At 34.6% G+C, this 23,537-nt stretch overlaps 1 protein-coding gene across 7 annotated transcripts in view; it reads right to left on the reverse strand.

The window, feature by feature from the left end:
* Window positions 1–23,537, reverse strand: part of LOC101901791 (protein scalloped) — a 415,109-nt gene that overhangs the window by 61,951 nt on the left and 329,621 nt on the right. Inside the window, exon 1 of one of the 7 annotated variants that reach the window (XM_020035645.2) lies at window positions 7,952–8,779. The exons of 5 other annotated variants lie outside the window; for them this stretch is intronic. The gene's annotated coding sequence lies outside the window, so the exon portion shown is untranslated. Of the gene's footprint in view, window positions 1–7,942; window positions 8,780–23,537 lie in introns of those variants that run through there. One more of the 7 variants, XM_020035644.2, reaches the window with a different exon arrangement.

The raw sequence follows: 23,537 nt of genomic DNA on the forward strand, positions 1-23,537 counted from the left end.
TTGTTACTTTTACAGCCAGCTCTGCCCAATCCCTTTAGGTTCGATCTGATGAATACCAAGTCAGAACGCAAGTCTCAGCAAAATGCTAAGAAACAGTTAACAAATTGAAGATTGATTTTTTGAACGTTTATGGAATTTAAAAAAGCAAATCAGGTGAATGACAACAAAAAACAAACGGCACTTTGAAGAATACATAATTGAATGGCTGGACGTCAGATAGACAGACGGACTAAGCGTATGTTTGTCTAACAAGACAGAAAATAGTCAAAACAAAACCGCGTTTTTTTTAAAGGGAATAAAAAACAATATATTTTTTGTTGTTGGTTTACAAAATAAAGCTGTTTGTAAAGCTACTAGACCCTACCTAGCTAACTACTAACTGGTTGACTGCCACCAGTTTGAATGACAGACGACGCTGATGCGTTACATTTGAGGAATTTCAAAAATTCCAAATGTTTTTTTCTTCTTCTTCTGCGTCTTCTACGCCTGATGAGAAAATACCCAAAACAAAACAGCTATGGAATAATAATTAGAATAAATGAATAAATAATAACTAAAGAAAGCAGTGGAGGGAGACAAAGCTAGAAATAGCAACGACAACAACAACAAATATCACAAATTATATAAATAAATAAAACAACAACATCAGCGGACAACAAAACAAATAAATTATCATTTTTAATGGCATTGAATTGAGTTTTTTTACATTTTAATTTTAAAACTCCATTCAGACACAGACGTCTTAAGACAAATTTCCCTGTGTGTTTATTTACAACAAGAACAACAACAGCAGCATAATGTCTAAGCGTTTTTCAATTTCCATTTCTCTTGGGCGCGAGAGTTTTGTATTTCAAAACCCCCACACCACACCACACCAATGAAATGAAAATTGATATTAAAATCAACAAGGCACTCAAAATGAGGCAATGCGAAACGGGTTTATTAAAACGTTACCCCTTTTTCGGTTGGGTCGATGGATTCAAATAACCGTTTAGTTCTTTGCGTATACTGGAAACTCTTTTGCAATACCTTTTATCAGAGAAAGCAGATAATTTTTTTCCCCGTTTAAATTAAACATTTGAAATTTTACAATTGCTGGGGAGAAGGGGGTGGTGAGAGAGATTTCAATCGCTACTGTCGTGTTTCTTCTTTTTAATGAAATCCTTATTTTGCAATTTTCATTTCACACGCACAAAGACATACACACACTGTCACACACTTATTGTAAATATAGCCTCCTGACCTGCCCTGAGCGAGCTTTAGTCGAAAGGACATTTTGTATTAGGATTCCTTTTGTTTTCTCTGCCAGCCTTTATTTATGTGGCTGTGTGTGTGTTACCTTTCCATAAGTGTGGAAATCATCCCCCGAGGATATTTTGGTCTGTAATGATCATTAAGGGTGTAACATTTTTTATTTGCCTTCACTTGTGAGAGGGTGTGTGTGTGTATTTTTCTAATAAACATTTAATTATGTTTTGTCGAGCGTATCGGAACATGTGTCCTCACTTTTTTTTTGGTCCGTTGCTTCGCTAGTTTATATGTGTTCCAGTGAGATGTAAGCTATAATTGTACAAAGGTTTTCAAGTTCAATGATAACAAAATAAATTAATTACAAGTGTTTCCCATGCCCCTGTCCTGAATGCTGTGAGGGAGGCGTATATTATTACTGTGGGTTTTGCAGCACTCACTTGGAATTCGAAATATTAGCCAAGTTTGACCTCCAGACTTTACATTTTTTGAATTCTTTTAAGATCATGATAATGGTTCATATAGAACTTTGGTAAAATCTACCTACCAAAATTTTTTGTGGAGACGGATGGTGGAAAAAATCTATATTCAAGGTTTGTGTTCATTCAATGCTTGATGGGTTTTTTGACGACTTTCTACATACTTGTAGTCTTTATTGACATGACTGAAATTGAGATTCTTGCCCATAATAAGCTAATGGCTTCGTTTTTACCAAAAAGGCAGATATTGCAGTGATAAGAACTTTTTATACTGACCAACAAAAAATATCTTTGGTGTAATATGGAAGATCCATACCTAAATTCGCAGGTCGTTTAGTATTGAATGCAGGAGGTATTCTACTAAACTTCAGTCGGGCTAAAATTTAAAATTAATCCATGAATTGCTTCATTCATCCAAAAACTCTTTACACCACTCTTTTAAAATACCCGCCAACACCACGGAACAAGAAAGTCTTTCTTCCGAATTAGCCGAAAACTAAATAATTCCATTTTTCCTTCAGAAACTCATGACACCGCATGGGTGCCACTAAACACTTAAACTATAATTTGAAAGACTGCAACGGCTTTGGTTGGCATTATTTGCAAGAAATGCTGTAGAATATTTAATAAAAATAATGAATTGACTTTTCGGGGGATGCTTTGGGCACCAACAATTATGGGTTAAAATGAGCTCTGTTGGGTGCCATAAACGCTAGTGTTGCTTTCAATAAAAATATGACACTGAACACTAAATAAACGAATGTTTATAATGTTTATATGACCCCGCGTTGGGCGCCACCAATAATTTTGGATATGAAGAACATTTTCGAACAGTAATTATGAATTACAATAGCCTTAATTCGATAGTATGCTCTAGAAAATTTTAAAAAAATATTTATATAATTAGCAGCTCACTATATGAGTTGAACGTTCAAAAAAGGAACCAAAAATTAACTTCTAAATATGGCCGATAAAACTTCTAAAGAATGTCACTAAATTAAAGTCATTCCGAAAAAAGCGTTTTAGAAGCGAAACGGAATATTCAATAAAAAGAATGCATATAATTCACACGCTGTAAAAAAAGAATAAAAATCCTAAAAAAATCATTATGCAATATTTCTAAAAATACAAAGGACACCCCGTTGGGCGCCACACAAATTAAAATTTATTACAACTTATTGTGTATATTAATATTTGAAAAGATTAATAAGTGATAAGAAAGAGTTTAAATGGACACCACCATCTGCTAATGACGTTCGGCTACTATAGTGATAGTGACGCCCAAAGTGTATCCACTAATAAACATTAAATATGGATGTATGGAAAGTTAAAATAAAAATAAATGCTTATATATTTGTTTTCACGTTTTAATTGTGCATACAAGCCGCTATCTTCATCATGTATATTTAATGGAATGGATATTTAATTAAGGATAAATATACACAATGAAGATAGCGATGGTTTTCATACCCCAACGAAGGTATAGTGTTATATTGTTCTAGTTAATGTAATTATGTCAATCATATTAACTAAAATCCCAAGAAACTTTTCACATTTTATGATTTGCATGATAAACGAAAAGTATATAAAATAGGAGGTTCAGTGGTCGTGATGTTGCAAATTTTGTTGCCACCATTTGCAGATTTCCTGTTTGTTGTTGGAATGGTGAATGCGTGCTGCATTTCGTGTCGCTTTTGCAGGTTTTACAATAAAAATTCACTTGCAGCAGTAAATTTACATTTTGTAGTGAATTAGCAGTCACAAAAAAATCAACACTTGTGGGTATAAAAATAGCAGTATTTTATTAATTATGAAGTTCCATAGTAAAAACGTTGAGCACCGTTGAAGATTGAAATCTATGCAATTGAGTAACATTCTAAAAATATGTGCCTTATGAACGTTTAGGAATGTTATTGCTAGCCATTTCTTGGACTTGATAAACTGTAAAAATGTTGAATATTTAAATTTTAGCAAAGTTATTTTCATGTATGTTTGGGAATGATACTGTTAGAAGAGAAGAAAATTAAGACGCTCCCATAGAATATAACCTAAAAAGATATTGCGACATTTTTTGGATTTTGATGAACTGTAAAGAAAGTCTTTGAATTCAAAATAAGTTATTTCGACGTATGCTTGGGAATGATTCTGTAGCTATAGCTTCTATAGCTTGAAGATAGGAAAGAAAATTACGACTTTTTCTATGGGGATGTAGGTCAAAGAGTTGTTGCCATATTTCTTGAATTTTTATGAACGTTGGATGCCATTGAATATTTAAATTTAAAGAAAGTTATTTTTATGGAAATGGTTCAAAGTTATTGAGAAGATGAAATCGTTTTCTCTAGGAACGTCACTTAAAAATTCGTTGCCATATTCCTGGCCAAGATTCCTTTTTCCAAAAAAGCTAGTTTAGCGAAAAAATTACGACAAAAAAAAAATAAATAAAATAAATAAATAAATAAATTGTAAAAACGTTGGGCGCCACTGAAAGTTTGAATTGTAAGTAAGGCTAAATTTCCAAGTTGGGGAAGGCGTTTAACAGGTTTTCTATGGGAACGTAAACAAAAAAACCAATTGCAACACTTCTTGGGTTTTGACGAACTTAAAAAAAAACGTTGGGCGCCACTGGAATGTATATTGGTAAAGATAGTGATAGAGATGTTTCGAAGTTAGGGAGGAAAATTAAAACATTTTATATGGGAAAGTAGCCAAAGAAAAGTTACTAATTTTACCAAATCTTAATAAACTGCGAGTCAGCAGATTCATTCTTTAACAATATGACAGTATAACGTTTATAACAGTATTTTAATTTTGGAAGGAACCCGCTCATGTCGCAAGACCTCCTCTTTCCTAGTTCACTTGGTCAAACTGATCTTTAAATCACTGCAACATTGTTCCTTTTTTATCCCCTACTGTAAATGACCATTGTAAATTAAGTATTCATAAAAATGGATTTTCAAAGTTCTTGTTATTTTTTGCTTCTCGCCGGTGGTAGGCAAATTTTTAATAGCCAGTGGGCAATTGCAACTGCCACTGGCGTATATGGCAAATTATATGTTACACTATATTAACTTATAATCTAGTGTTTGTTGTTATCGTCAAGTAGCACTCGATTGTGGTAAAAAAAACAAAGTTAATGGCATTGTTGTTCTGTAACTTTGTTTTGTTGTTGCCGGTTGTTTTATTCCTTTGTTCAAGTTCAGTAATTAATAGTTCAATAGTGACCAGAACAAGAGCTCAGACAAAAAACACAACAACCATAAATGCGGGTGGTGCTCAACAACAATAAGTGGGATTTTTACTGGTCAATAAAATCAAATTAAAAGTTAAAACGTGCTTTTTTGCAGAGAGAGAGAGCGAGAGAGGTCAATTAGTTGGATATTTGCATTAATCAACCAGCAGTTGAGTTTCAGTTGTTGTTCTTACTGAGCGAGTGTAAAATTGCCACATTTTTCCCACATGAAACCCCAAGTTAATGACTAGGAAAGTCCGGCGGATTTAGTTTTTTGTTTTTGCATACGAAATTGTCTTAATGACTTTATTAATTTATATAAAAAGGGGGTGGGACGGCTTTGATTTAAAGTTCTATGGGAAAGTGCAAGTTTTCTTTTTGAATACCAAGTAATGGTGACAAGTTTATAATTATTGAAAGTAAGTAAGCTAATGGCAAGATATGCCAATTTAAAATTTTTATCGTTCGATAAATAATTTAAGGTGGTGATGAGCTATGTTCCAGACAAACAGAATATCCGACAGATTTTTGCCAGGTATTTATTATTATTTTATATTTGTCAAACTATTTGATTTTTACTTAAAACGATCAGTTTTATACTTTTTCGGAAAGGAAACAAATATTTTCAATAAAACGTTGGGCGCCACTATTTTCTCAAAGCAAAAGGGCGAAAAGGCAAGGTTTGCCACTCTTATTTTCTTGTCCATTTCGTATAATCTTCCAAGTATTTGAAGATGTGTTTGTACTAGTTATTAGTTGTACACACATATACATACAGTGTGCTCTAGACAAATATGTTACCCAAAGGAGATGAGTTTGGTACGTTTATCATTATTTCTCTGAAATTTTGCAATTTAAAGTTGTGGGGGTGACTTTAGCCAGATCGTATGCTCTGAGACCCTAGTGAAATATTAAAAAGAAATGTGTAAAAAGTGGTTTGTTGTTACGATGACGGATGTGGACTGAGATCAACATAACAGTTGCTCTAAGTGACACAAATTGTTCTACGTCGGATGTAGAAAATTCGGGATTGTGTAAGAAGCAACATGCTAAGTCACCTGAGATGCTTACGAATTATAAGGTATGTTTTAGTTGTTTTTGCCAAAAAGGGTATGCACAAACGATATGAAGGAACTCTTAGGAAAACATAGCTCCAAACTGCTCAACTGATTGCGTGAAAGAAGGAAACTTGCTCGAAAGGAAGTACTCTTGCGAGTAAAAAAAAATTGGTATACTCAATTGCTCGTTGTGGAGTGCGAGGAAAATTTGGTCGAAATCGCAGATAGTACTCTTGCCGATTGTTCTTTTAGTTTTTGTCATATCATTGTTTTTTTTTTTAATAAGTCAGAGGTGTTCAAAATTTGGGAGAATCAAATTCTAGCGAAGAGTGGAACTTGCCCGAATACAAGTGGAAGTAGTTCTGAATATAATGAAATATTTATCGAGTATATACTTTTTTCTTTGTCAATCACACAAATCGGAAAATAAAATTTTGTTTCCCTCGATTTTATTTTTGAGAAAACTCCTTCTGAATTTCAAGCATTTCAGACTACAACTTTTATCTTTTGTTTTAACTGGAGTAACAAGCGAGCACTCCCACATAAAACAAAAGCGTGGATAGTAAACTAGGTTAAAATGTCCACTTTTCGAGTACTCCCCCGCTCGTGAGTAAGTTTCACTATCGAATGAAAATGAGTAAATCTGAGCTCTACTTTAATTACAAGAACCACTCAAGCGGTTTAGTATACTGACAATCGTCAAAACGATCAAAGACATTATTAGCAAGCTTGATTGTCATTGGAATTACACTCTATATACATGCAGCAATTGCGAAATAAACTGAGTATTTCTGATCATGGTGGTAAATATTTAAAAATTTAGAGATATTGAATATTGTCGATAAGGATCAACGAGGCCATTAGGACACGCAACGATATTAGAAAACTTCTATATTTGAAGCCCTTCTTTCCTCGATCCTAGGTATCCTAGTACAAGGGATATGATGGCATTTTTGGATTACATTGATTAAAATTTAATTAAAGCAAGTTCACGTTTTTTGTTCATATACGACGGGATAAGGATATTCGGTAGATAGAAGATTTTACAAAGCCTAAAGGTCTATGAAAACCTTTTTTTATAGGAAGCCATTAGTAGATTTCACTAGATATGTTAAAAACAGTTCTCTGTCTACCAATGACCTATACACCTTTAAAGATATAAGGGGCTTCAAATGACTTTTCGTCAAGATAGGATTAAGAAAATTCCAACTAATCTTTCAGCATTTCATCTTATTAATGACCTCCCTTGTTCTTTTCACTATGTTTATGGGGATATTGGTGCTATAGACTCGTATTGAGATTGTGGTTTGAAATGTGTCTGATAATTTTGTGAAAGATGTTTCAAGCCCGACTATTGAACACTTTAGACTATAATATCGAAATTCTAATAGTATTACAGGCCAAACAGATTGGGCGCCACAGACTGCTAGAATTTTTAAAGGCTTCCTTTCGAACACAGAAAATAACCTTATTGAGAATGCACAGATATGTGAGGAAATATATATAGATATTTTTATATGTTTATATGGCTGAGCACCATTGGATGCCATTTACATTTATTGACCAACAGTGTTAAAACAATACGAACATTTAAACGATTCTCTTCAGAAATGGGAGAGATTTGACCAATTATCGAAACAGAAAATGATAAAAAAGGAATGAAAAAATCGACCCATCAACAAAGGTAGGTAGCAGGGATGAGAGTTTTCGAGCTCCGAAATAGACACCTGAAATGGTTTTGAAAAGGATTTCTGGTTACGTTGGTGAACGGACATAAACGATTCACTACCAGATCCAAAGGAAAATTGCAGGAGAACATAAATCTGACATTTGAGTTTAATAAACAAAAAAAAAATAAATAAATAAATAAAGAAATAAAATAATACCAATAAAAAAAAAAAACGAAAAGAAAACAATTGTTACCATACCATACTTACCGGCCAAGGCCTTAAACTCCTCCAGGTAATCCAAATTTTTGTGTAACGGCGCCACCTTGGAGCCGTGTTCTTCTCGTTTTAGGAAAATTTTGAAAAATTTCTAAACAACACAGTTGACACAAAAAATCTTTCTTTTCTCTTTGGTAATTTCTCGTTGGGGTTTGGGTTTGTTTTGCAATAATTTCAAATTCGAAAAATGCTTGATCGTTACAACACTCTTCGTTACAATTTTTCAGGGAACAAACTATAAACAAGGATACCACCACTGGTGACGATGATTGGAATGACGACGTTGTACGAACGACATATGCACAATTATTTCACCAACAGAAAAATAAAACACACACGAAAACGAAACGAATGCAGAAACACGTCGAATACAACAACAACAAAATAACGATTGATATGATCCTTAATGTGGTTGAAAATTCAAAATACGGCAGGACATACGAACGCACACAAACACGATTTCTATTCACTCGTTACGATTTACAACACACCAAGAATGCAGCTGTCTTCGGTGTTGTGTTTGAAGAAGACGAAGGGAAAAAGGTGAGGATGGATGGAATGGAAGGTTAGATGAATAACGACAACAATAATGATGATGGTGTTGGTTGGTTGGTTGTCCTTTGGAACAGGGGTGGTTGGTTGGTTGTTTGGTCTGTGACTAGCTAGCTGCTGCCCTGTTGGGTTGCTTACAGCTTGTTTTGGTTTTTTGTGAGTTTCTAAACAAAGGTACACTTGGTAGATAGATTTTTGTGGTATTTCTTCCTTTCCTTAGCTACTTCAAAACAACTTGCAAATTATTTTCTTTTTTTTTTTTTCAATTTTTTGGGTTTATAAGCTTTTAATTTTTAAAAAAAAGATCTCATCACTTCTTTTTTAAAATTTTGAAACTTTTTAACGTAAAGTAAGTTACACGAAACTGACTATGAAGGCGAAAGCAAGCGAGCGGCGGCGGAGCGGCATGCGTTTGTCTATAATTTTGTGTGTTTTTGGCATGAATACAATTCAGAAACTGTTGTTGCCTGTAAGCCGGGCAGAATGTACAACACAAACATAGCTACAAAATATTAGATACGGACGGACGGTCGTTTGGACGGACAAAGAGTTGGAGAAAAGACAGAGAAGTTGGTTCTATGAGTGTTGTTTTGTTTTGTGCTGAGTTGTTCGTACGTGAAATTGAAGGGGATGAATGTTTGAGGTGGTGGTGGTGGTGGTGGCGTTGTTGTCTGCTCTATGCTATGGCTCTTGCTTTTGTAGCGACTAGGCACATACACTCACGTGTACAAAAACAAATTCTACGTGGTTACATCGGAGATGGGAAGTTGTAATTTTAATAAAAATGTGGAGAGAGAAAGAGTTTATTTTTTGTATCCATAGAAGTGAAATTAAATGTAATATGTCTTTGAAGAATCTGTTACAACTCTCTTGCCTTTTGAAGACCCATTAAATGCATTATCTCCGTAAATGTTATGATACAGATACAGCTCTCGATTGGTTTTCTATCCTTAGAAGTCCTTTTTTTATAAAATCTGTTTGAAACCAAATAGGTTTTGAAAACATCAACAACATCTATTGCATATTTCTTAAGGAATTATGGGCCAAACGGATTGGGCGCCACTGGCTGTTTAATATCTCAACAAAAGATATTAAAATGTCCTAAGGAGAAAATTGCTTATTCCGAAAGTGTAGATACGTGAGTTATATCTTTTTTGTTTGGAAATAACTAACAACGTTTGTTTTTTTTTTCAAGAACTTCAAAGGTAACTGGACATTTTAGACATTGGGCGCCATTTAAAACGTTAATAAATACGAATATCAATTATAATTGAACAATTATGGAAATGTAAAATATATTTCTCTTTCTACTTTCTCTCTCTATAGGTCTTCTATCCATAGAAGAACTGTTATCGGTATTTTGTCTAAAGACGAGTTTCTCCGAAGATGAGTTTAAAGTCTTCCGTTTATACCTTTTCTGTAAATATGGGACCTGAAAAAGGCCGTCTGTGTGAGGAAGAACACATAGCAGAGGATTGTTTTGGTTTATAGAAGACCAGCGTTTCGTAACCTGCTTATAGAAGGCCAGTTAAAGGTATATGGGTTATATAAGTACTGTAAAAGACCCGTGACGTTCTTGGTCTATAAGACATCTGTTTAGAGATTTTTACTCCATAGAAGTACTGAGATGTGCTTCCGATCTACATGCAACCTTTCAAATGTATTTTGTCTAGAGAGTCTATTGGTTATAGAGTGTCCGAGAAGGGTGTTTCGTCTTTAGAAGACCCGTCAAATGTCTTTGACCTATCGAAGATCTGTCGAAGGTATATAAACAAATAAAATAACGGTAAAAAACTGAGAGAATACTCAGCAAGAGAAGAGTGTTCTAGATTTCGAGAGGGTTTTACTCTCAATCGAGAATGAGCAAAGTCTGATCGCTCTTATATGAGTGGTATAGTGAATGAGAGTATATTCGACTACTTTTCTTTAATCGCGGGAGTACTCCCGAGTAAAGAGTGAAGTTTTCGCCTTTAAGTCAGATGGAATCGTTACTGGCAACTAAAATAAAAAATTGACAGATAGGTAATGTCCTACCATTAACTCATAGCTAGTAAAGTGGAAAGTGCTCTCGGGGCTACCAAGTTTTTGCTAAGATGCTTATCACGAATATTACGTATATTCGTATGGGATCTCCGACGAATATTTGAAGATGTTACAAATAGATCGACAAATTGAATATGCCCTCTACCTTAGGATGGAGGAAATAATCACATAGTGTGCATAGCAAGGTTAAAGACTGCGCTTCCCATCCCTGACTTACATACACGTTGCTGCGGACGTTGGGTTGTTTGGGACGTTTTGTTCCCTTTTACTCTCCCTGTAAAAGGAAAGTGCCCTGTGTTTTTGTTGGTTATGAGTAAATAATACAGGATATTTCTTTGCTTCATTTCGTGTTTGTTCTCCAATCTCTTTCTCACTTCCACTCCGACATCTACATTAATGATAATTTGTTGTTGGTCGGTTGGTTGGTTGGTTATGAGGGAGGTTTATGTTGGCTTCCCACCACTTGAGAAGCTCAATATTTGAGTGATTTTTGTAGAAATGAGAGCAACAGAACATACTCCTCAAACATTAAAACAATGCTCTGTCTCTGTTGCGTCTGCTAGACAATTCTCAGAGCAAAGAAGAATTAGGTGCGTTGGTGTGCTAATCAAAATTGAAAAGGTTTGAGTGATATTTTTTTGTAATACCACGGTACGGTGGCGGTGGTGGGTTGTAATGGGCCCAATGTGTAAATGTTGGAGAAATTTTTCTTATGGAGTAAATGTCATTCGGTTTTTTGACTCTCTCTCTCTTATGCTGACAACAGTTGTTTTTTGCTTCGTTTATTTTATCTTTCTCTCTGATTAAAAGGAATTTTAGGAATTTCAAGAATTTTTATTGAGAGAGGCGAAGGACCGGGACACAAAGAAATATAAAAACAGAGGCAGCAGTCACACACACATATATACATACTCATACATACAAAATCCCACGATGAGGGTAAAAGTCTAGAGAAATTTATGAAATGACGAAATAAAACAGCTGATTGTTGTATTTTTAATGGCTGATGTCGTTTGGCGGCCGGTCGGTCTAATGAATGTGGTAAAAATAGTCATAGGCCAAATTCTGATTCACTTACAAGATAAAATAGATCCATAAGGCTGGGTAAATATCGAAAGAAATATTATTTATTTTTTTCTTGTGTAATTTGAGTTCTTGTTTTCTTAAACGGAAAAATGTCAATGCATTTGTAAGAGGGCATATTTAATGCGGTGCGCTTTCTGATGTTGGGACTTGTTATTTTTGGAAAAGGCCATTAGGTGAATGACTCGTTCCAAAAAAAAAAAAAAAATGGGAGAATATGAATTGGTATATAATTGGTGAAAAGCTTCAAATTAATAAACAATGTGATATATTATGCAAGAGGTCACATGTTTTTAATTCAGAATATAAATTTTTTAATGGTGAGGTGATATAAGAATTGACAGAGGTAGTCCAGTTCAGCCGTGGAATATTTATAGTATTTGTGGGGAAGGTTCAGAATAACTCATATAAGTATAACAAATTTGTAAAATAGTAAGGTTATTCCATTATTTTTCTTTTATTAATTTTTTTTTCAAAGTAACGATAATTTTTTCTGGAAAAAATGGACATTTTTACCAGGGCGTGTATTCTAAATTTTAAAAATATATTGTGGAGACACAAAAAGATTTTCCTGATATAGTCCTACTTCGATGTTGATCTAGTTCTTAATTTGGCATTTTCATTTTTTAGGGATTTCTTGACATGTGGAAATTTCTGTTAGTGGTGGACATTGCATATTAGTAGATATAGACACTATTCAAATAAATAGTAAAATATAATAACATTCAAGCCATATCTCCATCTTGATCCCAATTCCATAAAATATAACTATGACTAAAGTTTAAACCAAACCAAATCTTTGAGTGGTTTGAGTTGAAAAACCTTCAACCAACTTCAGACTGCTGTCATTTCTACGCCACTCGTCCGACAGCCGTTAAAATAATTCCACTGACAGCCCATTGTATTGTTTACAAGCGTACAAAAGCATTTTAATAAGAATTTTCCAGAAAAAAAGTTGTCTGTGATGGAATTCAAGCGTGTTAGTGTGATTTCTTCGTATTTGGCTGCGAAACCACAAGTGGCTCGTTACCGTGATACTCTAAAGAAGCGACTTGATCGAAACCCCCGTCACAGTGGCCGTAAAATGGATCGTGAGTTGAACTTATCGCAATATTTCATTTGGTAAATATTGAAAAATGAGCTCGGGGTAAAGCCATTGAAATTCCATAAAGTGCAAGAACTTACACCGCAACAGAAAGTACCTAGACACAAAAGAGCAAAAGATTTGCTACGCAGAGCAAAATTCCAGTAGCGTGTGAAGGTTCCATTGGCCGTTTGATGGCTATAATTCGTGACAAAGGTGACTAATTCGAACAAATCTAAACTTATTCTAAAATCTGATGCTATTTCCGACATTTTTTGCTTTCACTCAATAAAATAAAAAAAATATGGCGTTTGACTTTGTTGCAGTTTTTATGGGTGAAGGGATAAGCTGATGCCACTTTTGGTGTCTGTGGTTATGATTTGGAGGTGGTTTTGAAAATGTGTGCTATAATTTTTCGATATTAAGTTCTAAGTTGGTATCCGGGATTGAGATATGGGTGTGGTTTTGGAAATGTATACCATAATTGTACGAAAAGTACTAAATAGTACTAAATTCGGATCACTGTTAATGCTTAGGATGGAGATATGCAGATTGTTTGCTATGCGCACTAAATTTGGAATTGGGTGAAGGGATAGAGCTGAAATTTGATATTGATGTCACTGTTGAGTTCTAGGATTTATATATGGAAAAGTTTGGACAGTTTGTAGTTTTGGACAGAAAAAGTGGATATGGGTCCATTGTGCAATGGTTTTAGCTCCTCGTTAAACTTAAAACTGAAAGATTTTGAAGACTTTTTGGTTTTTTTTCCGAAAAAGTTAATATGTAAAACCTTGGAAGTATGAAAATGTACGTAGTATGAACTTTTTATTAAAAATTTTTTGTCGAACTGAACAAATTGTTCACTTAGAGTACTAAAAATACCTAACACGAACTGTCCCAAAAGTTTTAAAATTGTTCTATAGTTTGAAGGTATACTTTTCGTTAGCGGACACTTGCTAGATATATAGATATATCTAAACCGATTTTCACCAAATTGACTGGCTTGATTCGGGGTTCCATCCTGTCGTATGTGCCAAAATCCATCCTCCATATCTAAATTTGGATCGAAAATCAATGGGGTTCATTCTTGGACCAATCAAAATATTCATCATAATCGGACAAAAAATGCTAGTTATACCTTGTTTGCAATAATATATAGACAATCGGATAGATGGACGGACTTGTGATTCTATGGAGACCACTAATAGAAACTATGGATTTTTATAGCCTGCTTTTGGACATAAGACTAAACCATAATACCATATTTGCTGGGATGCAATAGAAAGTTTAAAAATGCGGTAACTTGTTGGTTGCCCATATTCGACGGACCCATCTGGCAACGCCATAACTTTTGACAGAGATGTCACATCGCTTAACGACATACCGCGTTTGAAGCGTCAGTCCAAGCTGATTTTTACCATGAACAAATACACGCCACGCGAGCGTTTTGAAATAGTTGAAATTTACAAGAAGTCAATTGTGAAAACTCAACGTGCTTTTAAAACATTAAAAAATGTAGGAAGTGCGCCTTCTAAGAACACCATTAAGCGTTTATACGAAAAGTTTTCGCCTGTAAGGCTCTTTCTAATCCGAAGAGGCCATATAAAAGTCGACCAAGGCGATCGGCCGAGAATATCGCTGCCGTACGAGCCAGTGTTGAGAGGTCCCCAAGAACATCCCAAAAACGCCGTTCTCAGCAGTTGGGCATGGCTCGGTCCACTTTACAACGGATTATTCGCATTGATTTGCATTTGTTCCCGTACAAAATTCAATTGACGCAAAGAATGTTGCCTGCGGACAAGCCTCGTCGATTGGAATGGGTCCATGGGTCCGTCGAATATGGGCAACCCTGTATAGATGGATTGGCATCTTAGCTGTGATATTAACACGGAAAATGGAGATAATCAATTATCAGCCTCTTGTTATGCAGCTTAAAATATCACCGATTTCGTGATAACAGGGGTCTATATTTGGATATTTATATCCCCGATAGTAGTATTTTTAAGTGACAAGGTTTATACACGCCCCTTCAATTTTGAAAATGTTGGAATGATAATAATCAGGTCACCAAACATTTCAAAATCATATTTGCTGTTACATTGCGACATGGAATGCACAACTGAAAAAATAACAATAATAAACCCTCGTATTCCCTCCGACAATGCAAGTGAAAAAATGTGTGATTTCCCGCTGTAAGTTATTCATGGAAAATCATATACCTAACAAGGGCTGGCTGTCCGATTGTGTTGTATACCCATCTATGAAACAAAGAGTTTATTAACCTTTGCATCTGTTTTGTAGCTAAAAAAAACTACCCGTTTTTTTGGCAATTTCCCGTCCTCGTTTAGAGGGATGTGAGCGAGTGTGTGTGCAATGCATTTTCAGAACTAGAACCTTTAATTTTATTCTTAATTTCTATTCATTCATAAAAAAAAAACTGAAATACCTACAAATGAAATTTTTCAAACAAAAGATTATCCGTAGAAAATAGTTCAAAACTTTTGACGTGCCATAATGAAATGCAAAGAGGGAGGGAAAGCAACAACAAAAGAAAATGTGTGAACTACAACAAAAATTGTAAGGATATGGAGCTGACCTATATGAATGTTGTTAGGTTAAACTATATCCGATATGGGGAAAGGAAAACATTCATACTGCCTTATATGTGACCTTATTAAATTTCTCAACCGTTTTGAAAAGTTATTATTTACCAATCCCAGTATTAAGCTCAAAAAAATTAAATAATGAAAAAATAATAATCTTCTAAAAAATAATAAATAAATTATTATAAGAGTCATGGGATTCAAGTCTTATTTCTGTTAAGGATCATAATGGATTCTAATTGGAAAATAAAAACCAAAATCTAATGAAAATTTCGTATGGTTGCTATTGTGCGTTAAAAATAACATCTGGCAGAAGCGAAGCAATGGAAAGGAAGAAAATGAGCACCACCATTAACGCTGTTCAAATTAGCGACCATAACATCATTATCATCGTCATCATAATGGTAATCTTTGGTATTATTAAATACTGAGCAAGGATATTAGAAGGGGGCATATAACAGATATGCCGACTCGTACACACGCATGTATGGGTGTACACCTACTTGTCCACATACCACAAAAAGGAACTACGCACTTATGGCAATTGGAATTTATGAGTCCGGGTGTTGAGTATTGGTTCGTGTGTGTTGCCTTTCCTTTCGTTTCGTTTTCTTGGCGAAGACATTTTCTGGTGGCTATTGTTGTTGTTGCTTCTGTGTGTTAGCGTTTAATTTTGGATGCTTTATTTAGGAATTTCATATTTTCTTTTGGTACATTTTTAAATTTTGCTGTTCATGGACAACTGATTTCTTGGGGTATGATAATTTTGTGTCAGACCTGATTAAAGTGTAAGCAGCTGTAACATGTTCGAAGAGCGCATGAGAAATGATGCCATGATGTGAAAGGTTCATAATCACGGCTAAAATTAAAGGTGAAATTTGTAGAGAATAGGTAAGTGACTCACTAAACTAAGGCAGCTTCAGGTGACAATTTTTAAAAAAGATCCATAAGATCATGATATATATACTATTGCAGAAGATCCAAAAGATCATGTCACAGAAAATCCATAGATCTTCTAATAGAAGAACTATATATTTTCTCATAGAAGATACACAGATCTTCTCATAGAATACCGAAAATTCTTACACAAGATCTATTGGATCTAGCGTATTTTTGTAAAGATCTATGTAACTTTTATCAGAAAATACATTGTCGCCTATCAATCTTTTTGTATATCTACAGATAATCTCACAATAGACTCAAAGATGTTATTTAATAAGATTTTCTTGCAGAAAAACTATAAATCTTCCATAAAAATCCATAGATTTTTTTTCAAGAATTTTTATAGATCTTCATAAGTTTCTCCATAAGATCTTCCAATAGGAGATCCAAAGATTCTGTCAACGGTTTTCTCATAAAAGATCTACGACTTGCTTAAAAACGAAGATCGACGACCCTCACAAAGGTGGTCGGCGATTTTCTCACAAAAGATCAATCATCTTCTCACAGAAGATCAACGATCTTAGACAAACGATATTCTCACAGAAGATCAACAACCAACTATCTTCTCATAGAAGATCGACGACCTTCCTATAGAAGACCAACTATCCTCTTACAGAAGATCAACGGTCTTCTTATAGGAGAACAACGACGTTATCATGGAAGATCAAAGATATTCTCATAAAAGATCAACAAGCTCTTAATAAAAATATCAATATTCCCACAGAAGATCAGCTATCATCTCATGGAAGCTCAACGATCATTTCACAAAAGATCAAACATTTTCCTATGGAAGATCAGTTATTTATAGAAAATCTACGATCGTATCATAGTAGATCAACCCAGAAAATCTTCATATAGGAAATAAACTCCTTTTATAGAAGAATATAAACTATTTTCTCATAGAAGATCAACGATCTTCATTCTTTTTATAGAATATCAACGATATTCTTATAGGAGATCAACCATTTTCTCATAGAAGATTGGCGATCTTCATTCAGAAAATAAAATCCTCTCATAGAAGATCAACCATTTTTTAAAAGAGATTGACTATCTTCTCGCAGAAGACTAAAATCTTCTCCTGAAAGATCAACCATCTTCTCCTAAAAAATCTTCATATAGGCGATAAACTCCTCTTATGAAGAATATAAACTATTTTCTCATAGAAGCTCAACGATCTTCTTAAAGAAGATCGACGATATTCTCATAGATCAGTGATGTTCTCACAGAAGATCAACTATCTTTTCATGAACTTTTCACAGAAGATCAAAAATCTTCTCATAGAAGAACAACGATTTTCTAATAGAATATGAACGATCTTTTTAAAGAAGATCAACAATCTTCTCATAGAAAATCAACGGTTTTCAAATAAAGATCTATGAAATTCTCATAGATAATCAATGATTTTCTGATAGATCAACGATTTGATATCATAATAGAAGATCGACGATTTTCTCCATCTGTATTCTTATAGTTTTCATACAAGAGCTCGATAAAGTTCATAAACTAAAAGCCAAATATGTTAGTCACTTTAACCTCTTTGACAAAACACGTAAGGAATCTCCACTTTTTACGATTTAAAATTTGTAGATATTAAACACATATTCTACCAATAAAAATCGGCATATCTTTATGCGAAAGTGAAAACAATGATTGCACTTTGATGTTGTTTAGATGGCTTTGAAATTTTTTCGAAAAAAAAAATATATTGCAAACATACATCCACATACATACACATAGTCACACAGAGTTTAGTGATATTGAACAATGCAACAGCCACTACCACTAATACCACCGCCATCAGCATAGGCCTCGCCACCACCCCATATTGCTATTCATTTCCACCCTTTTGTTGATTTAGCACATTCTAATAGAAACTGACAATAGTTCCAGTTTTTGCGTTTGCGTTCACATACCAGGATACAAACGTACGCATACACACATTCATTCATCCAACAAGGATTCACAAGGATATTTCCAGTTCAAGGATACAAAATAATGTACAGGTAGGAATTGCCAGTGATGGTGGTGGCTGTGCTGCTGCAGCAGATTCTATTGTAAATGCCTCAATGAGTAAGAAGTTCAATATCACATTCAGTCAGTCAACCAGTCCGTCAGTCACTCGACGTTCATTGCTGCTGCTCTTGTTCATTCATTACATTTTTTGTGTAATATTTTCTGTTGTTGTTGTTGATGTTTTGCTTCGTGTATTCTCGCTCTGTTGTATTGCAAAGTTTTGTTGTCTCCTAGCAGCGGCAGCAACAGTAGTGGTACATCATTGTAATTCACCATCAGGATATGAATGATGCCGTTGGAGTTAGAAATTATTTTAGTCTATCTAATGTAGTTTATATTGTGTTGGATGTGTGTGTTTGTCTAAGCTACACTGCTGTAAATTTGAATAGGGCATCATTTTTCAAAAGAAAACAAGTTAAAAGTATCAGTCGTTTTTTCCGACAGATCTATACCCTCAGCCAATGTTCGATTATTTAAATATATTTTGACTTCTGTTATGATTATTCAAATTGTTAATCCTCTATGGAGTAGGTTCCGAAGGTTGGGCCAATATTGTCCATTTCGTATCGGATCTAAATAAATGTGATATAAACATTGCGACGTGTCAGGTTTGGACTATATTGGCAACTTCCTTCACTTAATATGAGATCATTTTTTGAAAATTTAAGTATTTCATTCTTATACTACATCTAATTACAAGAAAATCGAACATTTATATCCAATTCTATGCGAAATCATAAATTCCATATTTCTGGTTGAGAGAAATATTTAGATACAGCAAGTGTTAAAAAATCGCTGACTTGTTTCGCAGGCAATGACAGATAAAAGTATTGAAAATTGTGACCCTTGGTGGATGAGGTACCAGAAGGGGTTCGCAGATATATCACCTTCACAACCGATCTGGTGTTAGCAAAAATGTTTGTATTTGTGAAATTTGAAGAGAGTTGGATGCTTATTTCGCTTTCTTTGAGCGTTTTGTTTTTCAAAATCTTGAACCCTATGTGGGGGAGGTACCAGAAGAAATGGTCTGATCTCTACCATCATTATAACAGATCCTGTGTTGATGGAAATATTGAGAGTCTAAATGTCATCGGATGTTAATATCGGGTTTTATGAGCTTCATGGTATTCAAAATTGTTGACCCTTTTATGAGGCAGGCAGCAGAGGTAATGAATCGATATATCCTATCTTCACAGCAGATGTTGTTAATATGAAGAGAACCGGATGCTTATTTTGGATTTTATAAACGTTTTGGTTATTTAAAATTCGACCCTTCGTGGGGAAGATACCAAAAGGAATGGCCCGGTATTTACCATCTTTATAACGGGTCTTGTGTTAATACAAATATTGAATATCGTTTTACAAGCTTCATGGATTTTCCAAATTTTGACCATTTTTGTGGCGGAGGTACGGGAAGGAGTGGACCGATATATTCCATCTTCACCAGACCTTGGGTTAAAAGTATTGTGATATGTGTAATTTGAAGGCAATCGGACTCTTACATCACATTTTATAAGAGTTATAATAATTCAAAATTTTCACTTGATGGAGTGGACCGATATTGTCCATTTTCGCACCTGAACTAGCACTGATGTAAATATTAGGATTTGCAAAGTTGGAGCAAAATTCGATTATCCTTTTTCTTTCTGTGCAGTGAACTATTTATTTATATTATTATTTTATTTATTTATTTTTTTTTTTTTTTGTGAAAATTTCAACCTTTTGTGTGGGAGGTACCCGAAGAAGTGGACCCATATTGCCCGAACTTGATCTAAGTTTGATAAAAATATTACGATGCACCGAATTTGGACCAAATCCGATACTTCCTTCGAGAGTTATCGTGTGCACAAGCCAGACGGACGGACATAGCCCGATCGACTCCAAATGTCCTGAAACGGATATGGTCCAAAGAGACCTAGGGTCTAAAGTCGTTATTTCGATGAGGCACCTTTTGGCCGTATCAAATGATATACACCCTCTGTAGCCATATGGCTGAGGGTATAACAGAACTTTTGAGAGTTGTTGAAGATTTTTATAAACTGGTCTGTATGACGCACTCCTTTTGCAAACCATCCACACTGTACGAAATTATTGTGGAATTCTTATATTTCATTTCGTTTCATTCCATTTCATCATTATTATTATTTTTACGGAATTCCAGTTTTCGGCTTCTGTGTGTTTTTTTTTTCCACTACCAAAGGGAGGTATACACTGCCTTGCCACGTCGATGATGATGATACCCAGGCCAGGAGTTAAAAGGGTAGACGGTTCACGCGGTATTATACGTTACGTACATAGTACACTCATTCATATATATTTTTTATCAAAATAATAAATTCCTGAAATTCCAAAAGGGTAAATTTCAATTAAGCAAATTATGAATGTGTTGCCACCACCGCTCCCGGCAACGCTACTGTTGTAGCTTTTGCTGTAGTCGACACCACCAACTCCCCGCCACGGCTTTCCAAGTGTCCTGCCATTGTTCATAAATATTATTAATATAGTCTCGGAATTGATCAAATGAAACGGATAAATGGATGGATGAATGAATGAAATTCTATTTTCGCGGTGATGGCTGCCAGTGGTAGAGTTAAGTGAAAAATGCCAAAAAAAAAAAAACATTTTCCCAAGCAATTTATGCTGAACAATAAATTTTTGGGTATTTCCAGGAAAGAGCGAAAAAGAGTTGTTTGAAAGTATGGATGGATGAGAAGATAGCTGACAAAATATTTTCATTTAATTTATTTCAATTAATCACCACCGACAACTGTTGAAAAATTGGCAAGTGGTGAGCTTCGTGGCAATCAAACAACCTTAAGGATGGACGTTGGGAGCAGCAGGATTGGTGGTAAAATCTAATGTTTCGAAGAAAAATTCGCCATTTCAATAATAAAATTAAATTAAGCAAACATCAAAGCTAAAATTTCAAGAAATTTTGAAAATGTCAAAAAGCGAAATACATGTTTTGAGAATAACACAAGGATTTTTAAAGGATTTTGTGGGAAAACATTTTCCATGCAGTTTCATTTTGGAAACGTATTTCCGTATTTCAATTAAAACATGAAGTTTTTTAAATATGTCCCGAATTTTTCCATTTCCGTTGTGCAACAGTATTTACCTGCAACTTGACCTGTCTTGATAATATTTCAACACTTACCTAAAAAAAAAAGAAAAAAATAAAAATTAGTATTTTATTTCGTATAAATTATAAAAGTAAAAATTATTCATTAATTCTTGTATTTAATTGATATCATGTAAATTTTAAAACCACACTTAACGTTTAATTTCCTTTAACGGTTTTAGACACTAGGTCTCTTTGGATCAAATCCGTTTCAGAACATTTGGAGTCGATCTAGTGATGTCTAACTCTCGAAGAGGGTATCCGATTTGGTTCAAACTTGGTATATCGTAATATTATCATCAAACATGGATAGAGTGCGGGGATGGGAAATATCGGTCAACTCCTCCTGGTTCCTCCCCCACAAAAAGTCAAAATTCTCAAAAAAATAAAAACCAGTAAAGAAAGTCTTAAAGTCGGGCGGGGCCGACTTTATGATACCCTACACCACTTTGCTGATTTAGTAGAGCACCGCATAACAATTAAAAGTTTTTATAGGAGAATTCAATCATACACGCTATGATTATAATTATAATTTAAAGTTCAAAGGACTAAATATGCTGATGCATTTGTATCTTTTAAATTCGGACTTGTATTGCCCATTTGGTGCACAATTAATTTGAAATCGTATAAAAATATATATGGGAGCTATATCCAAATCGGAACCGATCTCGATAAAATTTGGCAAAGATATTTCTGAGCTGTATTTGATATATTTCCCTGAATATCGTTGTTACGGAGTGCATATTACGGCTGTGGGTAACAAATATGACAAATCGGATGAACAGTATATATGGGAGCTATAGCTATTTTTGAACCGATCTTCACCAAATTTGACATACTACCTTCTTGACTCAGTTCGGTCGTAAGTGCCAAATTTCATCCAATTTGAGCATATATTAGACGTTTGGTGCACAATCAAAGGTAAATCGGACGAAGTTATATATGGGAGCTATATCCAAATCTGAACCGATCTCGATAAAATTTAGCAAATGTATTTCTGAGCTGTATTTGATATATTTCCCCAAATAGTGTTGTTACAGAGTGCATATTACGGCTGCGAACGACAAAAATAGCAAATCGGGTGAAAAATATATATGGGAGCTATAGCTATATCTGAACCGATTTCGATCAAATTTGGCATACTTATTTTCAGGCTTAATTTGGTTGTATGTGCAAAATTCCATACTATTCGGGCTGATATTACACGTTTGATGCACAATAAAAAGCAAATCGGATGAAGATATATATGGGAGCTATATCTAAATTTTGGCCGATTATCTCCAATTTCAATAGGGTTCGTCCTTGGGTCAAACAAAAGATCTGTGCAAAATTTCAACTGTATCGGGCAATAAATGCGACAAAAAAATACAAAAATACATGGAAAGACGGACGGACGTACGGAAAGACGGACGGACAGACGGACGGACGGACATGCATAAATCGATTCAGAATGTGATTCTATGCAGATCATCAAAAGGAACTATGGGTCTATCTCGTTTCCTTCTGCCTGTTACAAACAAATGCACAAAGACATAATACCCTGACCACCTTGTGGTGTAGGGTATAAAAAAAACAAAAAACAAAGAAATAGTTTACTGCACAGTAAGAAAAAGAATAATCGAAGTTTGCTCAAACCTTGCAAATCCTAATACTTGCATCAGTGCTAGGTCAGGTGCGAAAATGGACAATATCGGTTCACTCCATTAAGTACCTCCCCCACAAAGAGTCAACATTTTGAATAACTATCACTCTTATTATATGTGATGTAAGAGTTCGATTGTCTTCAAATTTCACACATCACAATATTTTTATTAACCCAAGATCTGGTGTGAAGATGGAATATATTGGTCCTCTCCTTCTGGTACCTCCCCCACATACGGTCAAAATTTTGAATATCCATGAAGCTCATAAAACGTGAACTTCTGATTCCATTCATACTTGGCACATCTCTGTATTTCTATAAGCACAAGTCCTGTTATAATAAAGAAGGTAGGAATCGGACAATTTCTTCTTGAACCTCTCCCACATATGGTTCAAGATTTTTGAATATTCATGAAGCTCATAAAACGCGAAATTAACATCCGATTCCATTCAGTCTTAGTACATCTCAATATCGGACAATTTCTTCTGGTACAT

Source organism: Musca domestica, unplaced genomic scaffold (assembly GCF_030504385.1).
Source record: "Musca domestica strain aabys unplaced genomic scaffold, Musca_domestica.polishedcontigs.V.1.1 44, whole genome shotgun sequence".
Lineage (NCBI taxonomy): Eukaryota > Metazoa > Arthropoda > Insecta > Diptera > Muscidae > Musca > Musca domestica.